The sequence below is a fragment of the Marmota flaviventris genome, chromosome 6 (genome assembly GCF_047511675.1).
Source record: "Marmota flaviventris isolate mMarFla1 chromosome 6, mMarFla1.hap1, whole genome shotgun sequence".
In the NCBI taxonomy this organism is placed as follows: Eukaryota; Metazoa; Chordata; class Mammalia; order Rodentia; family Sciuridae; genus Marmota; species Marmota flaviventris.
In genome coordinates, this window is record NC_092503.1 from 129,755,162 (window position 1) to 129,761,258 (window position 6,097).

The 6,097-nt window shown below is 35.8% G+C and overlaps 1 pseudogene; it reads left to right on the top strand.

Moving 5' to 3' along the window:
• The first annotated feature begins 2,915 nt into the window (after positions 1–2,915).
• On the top strand, positions 2,916–3,428 carry LOC114078698 (large ribosomal subunit protein eL19-like; annotated as a pseudogene).
• Positions 3,429–6,097: the final 2,669 nt, after the last annotated feature.

A 6,097-nucleotide genomic window follows, 5' to 3' on the forward strand; every position in this document is an offset into this window, starting at 1 on the left:
GGGGAACTCAATCCTGTTTCCCCATCCTGTGTGTAAGCTCTCTCTGCCCACTTGCAGATTTTCACAGGAGAGACAGTAGCTCCTTTTCTTGTTTACTAGACTCAGAAACTGAGACATGTCTACAGGCTGAGGATTATAAATAGGGTGAGATGCCAGAGACCCCACAAAAGCATGATTTCTTGAAACACTCTGGAGACTAGGCAAGAAGAAAGGATTGGCAGCAAGAAACGACCTTCCCACTGAGGTCTGTCAGTGAGGGAAACAAAGATAATTCGTTTACCAGGAAACTCTGCCGCAGTCTGGCTGCAGCAAAATAACCGGGGGGTGACGAACAACTTGTATACATTGATACAGAAGGAGTAGGAGCCATTTATTGTGGGACCGGAGCGATACTTATACATTCCACACAGGTTATCTTAATTAGCATAAACTAGATACAGCAGTCAACCAATAAGGAATCTACACACTTAATGTCTCGCTTTTGTTACTTCTCAAACCACTCCCTCTGGCAAAATGCCAGGCGCCATCCAGACTTGTTTACAGACTCTAACATTTACCAGGCGCCATCCTGACTTGTTTACAGACTCTAAAAAAACTCCGTAATATTGTCTAGCTTGTTATTTTACCCTGTTTAAAGGCAGGTGAAAGTATTTTTTTAGTTAGAAACTGACTATAGTATATTATATATAAATTATAATTTATAATTATCTGTATTGATGAGGTATAAAGTGATGTTATGATTTACAAATAATTAAATCAAGATAATTAACATCTGTCCCCTCATGTGAAGGTATTTCAAAGTGTATAAATACTCACTCCTATTATTTAATAGTGAGAAAGTTGTTAAGAGCCTGACCTTGATAATCCAACAACTCTACCTCTGAGCTCCAGCTCTGTCAGTTATGGGTTGTGTGATCTTGGCCAGTATCATAATTAAGCCTTTGTTTTCACATTTGTAAAGCAAGGATAATATACCACTCTCCTCCTTAAGGTTCTTCTGTGGAGGAAATGAGAAAATGTACATGGAAGCTCCATGGAAACTCAGTAAATGTCAGCTATCATTATTTTCTCTTTAGGTTTCTATAAGTAATATGATTCTATTGTATTTCATACAATGGGGGTTGGTGAGGGGAACCCAAGGCCTTGGGGCAAAGAAAAGAGCTATTCATATCCCTGTAGTTTTTAATGATGTTAAGAACTATAATACAACTTCCTGTAAAATATATTTTAGGTCAAAGCCAAGGGAGGTGTGATTCAGAATGTTGAAAAGTGTATGGCTCTTGGACTTGAATAAAGTTTAAGTGACCACGAATTCAGAGGAGACATGAGTCCTTAAACAGATTGTTTATAAAAATTACACATTAAAAAATACATATATATATATATATATATATATATATATATATATATATATATATATATATATATTTTATTTATATATATATATTATCATCTATAAAATAGTCATGGAAAGCAATATTCAGTACCAGTGAATATAATGTGTATATTCTAATATAGACATTTAGACTATTTTGTTCATATTGTATTCTATTTTAAACACATTAGTCAAAACCCAGAAGAGGAAATTTCCCAACATAAAACAGACACTTATTGAAATAGAAAGTGAAATATTTAGCCCACAGTATGACACATTCATCAAGCCCATGGGTCAGCACACTTTTTATTTAAACAAGATAATGAATCCTTTAGGTTTTGAAGACTTATAGGTCTCTGTCCCAGCAACTCAACTCTGGTGTTGTAGCAGGAAAGCAATTACAGACAACTTATAAAATAAATGAGTGTGATTGTGTTACAATACAATCTTATTTGCATTCACTTGTGAGGCTGAGGCAGGAGGATCTCATGATCCTCAACGCCAGGTTCAGCAAAAGCAAGGTGCTAAACAACTCACTGAGACCCTGTCTCTTTAAAAAATACAAAATAAGGCTGGGTATGTGGCTCAGTGGTCCTGTGCCCCTAAGCTTAATTCCCAGTATCCCCTGCTGGAAAAAACAAAGGAAAAACAATAAGTTGTAGGCCAGATTTGGCTTTTGTGTTTTGTATTATATTTATTTAAATATTTTATATTTAAATTATATATATATATATATATATATATATATATATATATATATATATATATATATATATATATATATATATATATATTGCTGCATTCCAGCTGGGCAAAATAACCGAGAGGTGCAAACAACTTGAAGGTTGAAGCGGGAACTACTTTATTGTAAGTGAACTCATCGGGAACTGAGCGGGAACTCAAAGTAGCAGGCACCCAAGGTAGCAGGAGCCGCTTCTCTGCTGGACAGCAGAGGTATATATACTTAACTAAATACACACAGCTTAACTTAATTAACATCGTATAGATACAGCAGTTAGCCAATAAGGAATCCTCATCATCTTAATGGCTCACTGGCATTGCTTCACAAACCACTCCTCCTGGCAAATTGCCAGGCGCCATCTTGACTTGATTTGCATCCCCAAGAATATATTACATTATACTATTATAAATATTGTATATTTAAATAATATACATATAATATATTTTATGTATGTAAATACTATATACATTATATATATATGGAGAGAGACAGAGAGAGAGAGAGATTCATGGATTGCATTCAGGATGTTTGGTCAAATATGAAAGATGAAAAACTAACATGATTCACTGAACTCTTCAGAAGCAAGCTAACAAGCTTAAGTAAACATGATCTCTGTATTATGTAACCATTTGTGCACTGTTAACAAATGAAGACAATTTTATGAATATAGGGGTACATTATATACATGTAACAAATTACAAGTATTTAATGTTTAAATATATATATATATATATATATATATATATATATATATATATATTATGAAAAGCTTCAAACTATATTGGGCTCTTTACTTTCATGGCTACAGGAGCAGCCAGGAGGACACTCAGGCTTCAGAAGAGACTTGCCTCCAGTGTCCTCTGCTGTGGCAAAAAGAAGGTCTGGTTGGATCTCAATGAGACCAATGGACTCTCCAATGCCAACTTTCATCAGCAGATCTGGAAGCTGATCAAAGATAGGCTGATCATCCACAAACCAGTTTCTGTTCATTCTGGGGCTCCATGCCAAAACAATACCTTGGCTCGCCAGAGGCACAGGCATGTGGACATAGGTAAGCAGAAGAGAACAGCTAATGCTCCAATGAAGGGGGAAGGTCACCTGGGTGCAGAGGATACAGATTCTGTGTAGGCTACTCAGAGATTCTGTGGATCTAAGATTGACCACCACATGTATCACAGACTCTACCTGAAGGCAAAGGGCAATGTGTTGAATAACAAGTGGATCCTCATGGAACATATCCACAAGCTGAAGGCAGATAAGGCCAACAAGAAGCTTCTGGCTGACCAGGCTGACACCAAGGTGGAAAACTAGCTCTATGAGGAGCCCTCCAGGCCAAGGAGGAGCACATCAAGACTCTGTCCAAGGAGGAAGACACCAAGACATAAAACTCCCTCTTGTGTCTGTACATAGAGGCCTCTATGATTATATAGATACTCCTTGAAATAAAAAAAAAAGCTTTATCTATTAAAAAATTATATTATACCACAATTTTAGAAGTTAATGGTTTTATAAATTGTCTTTTTTACAACAAAAGAGACAAAGTTAATCTGGTCTTTGAATTGTGAGGTTTAAAGAAGCCAAGTTACTTTTTAAAAAAACAATAATAGATCAACAGTCTCCAAATATTTCTGCTCGGTTGCACATACTTTAATATTTTTAATATTCAACACAGTTCTGAACTTCTTTCACCATTACATAAAATGTTCAAATTGTCAGCATTGAATTTTATTGGAAATGTAATTTTTTTTTTTTTCTGAAACCCATGTCCTGAAAGACTATGGACATACTTTAAAAGGTAAATACTGAAATGTAACTAAACCATATTATTCAGAAAGAACTGTAAGTGCATCCTGGTGATAGTCACTGGTAAAAACTGGCAAATCCAAAAATCTTAGTACAAGAATATGTAAATGTAGTTGGCAACCTTTGGCTGATATGGGAAATATTTGAAAGTAAAGCTGTCAATTGTCATTTAGAAAATAAAAACTATGCTTAACAGAGGACAACTGTTTAAAAAAAAAAAAAAGCTAAGCTCTTTTTTACAGCCATATAATTCATATGGTAAAGATTTTATTTTAACCATTGTAGTTAGAAATACTATTTCTATACTTAAGCACTTAGCTCCAGTCTAGAAAATAAAGTTTATTCTGGCTAATTCTATCAGTTTGACAACTGTATTTTGTTGAAGATGAACTAAAAGAGACTGCGCTTTCATATGGGAATGATAAATCAATGGACCTTTAAATCATCACACTATCTTTATAAGTTCCAAAACACAAAATGTAGCGATGGCATAATGAGCTCAGGAGGCTTAGAGAAATCATGGCCTGTTTGGACTGCAATATTTTCTGTACTCAGAAAGCAGTTCAAGAATTCAAAGCTGAGCAAGATCTAGACATCTACTGAATTCTTATTTTTCAGGAGCACCTTGGTTCCAGGGCAAGAAATTAATGTTTCTTAACAAAAGGGACAAGTGCCTTTCTTTCTTTCTTTCTCTCTTTCTTTCTTTCTTTCTTTCTTTCTTTTTCTTTTCTTTTTCTTTTTTTGGTACTAGGAACTGAATCCAGGTGTGCTTTACCACAGAGCTACATCCCCAGACCTTTTTTATTTTGAGTTCTTCCTAAATTTCCCACGCTGCCCTTAAACTAGATATTTCCCTACTTCAAATTAAAAATTACAAATATGTGTCACTGTACCTGGTGTGTATCAAGATTTTTAAAAACTAAACTTGAATGGCACTTAATTAAATGGCCAAGTTTGAGTTCATAGATGCCTAACCTTGTAGATCAACTAGGAGTTCGTTTGAGTTTGTTGAGTTAGATGAAAAGTGCTTAGAACAGTACCTGACCTAATAAATTCTCAGTACACTGCACCATCACCTGGTTAAGATCAACATTTCTTATTGTGTACTGTATATCGTGGGATAGTGGAACTGTGTGCCTTGACACTGCTCTGACAGTTTTGCCAATGGCCCTGTTCATAGCCCACAGTCCTCATCCCTGCCACCTGGACCTTCTCCCACATCCTTGGGCAGTGGTTGGCATACAGGTGCACACCAGCATCACTTGCAGATCATCATCTCATCTGACCTCCTTATTTACCTGAGGCTACTGGCCTCTCTTCCCTGGTTCCCAGGCAGTGCTCCTGTGATTTGCTGTCCTGGGACCTTCTCCACATTGATAGAAGGGAGCTGAGCCATTGTGATTGGATGGTAACCACCAAAGCATTTATACAGTCCTGAAGAACTTCTAGCACCATGAAAAGTGCAGGCTCTGCAGCCAGCTATCTGGGTGCTGGCCTAGCTTCTGCTCCAGTTCTGCCCTGGGCAAGTCCATTGCACTAGTCCTACCTGCCTTCCTCTGTCAAGACCAACTCCTATGTGGAGATATATTGGCATGTGGTCTTAATGATCTACAAAGGAATGGGATTAGAATTACCTGGTATGTAATAAGCAGTCAAAATTAAAAATTTTAACTTATCTTTTTTTAATATTCCTCATTATGAGCCCTAGATCTTGAGATAGTAAAACAAATGGAAGCTATCTGGGTTCAAATTCTGACTAAATGACTCATTAGGAGCACAATTTGGAGCACATTATTAAACTATGATCAGCCTGTTAGGCTATGGGATTAATACTACCTACTTCATAACACATAGTTGTTACAGAAGTAAATAAGAAGTGGAATTAAGCACTGTGTATAATGCCAAGCATATAATAAATAGGAATTTCTGAACTTCAGTGCAGTGTTTTTTAGACCTTATGATTACTGATACCAGATTTCAGATCAAAGTTATCATAGAGGGCCCTATTTTCATATATCAATTGGAATTTAGCTCTACTAGTATCTAGAACTGTAGTAGCAACAGTAGTTTTTTTTTAAATCAGTGTTTATGAACTCTTGCAATAAAATATATTAGAAAAAAGTGAATTAAATATAGTTAAATTTAAAAAGTATATTCACATATGTGCATAATGAGCT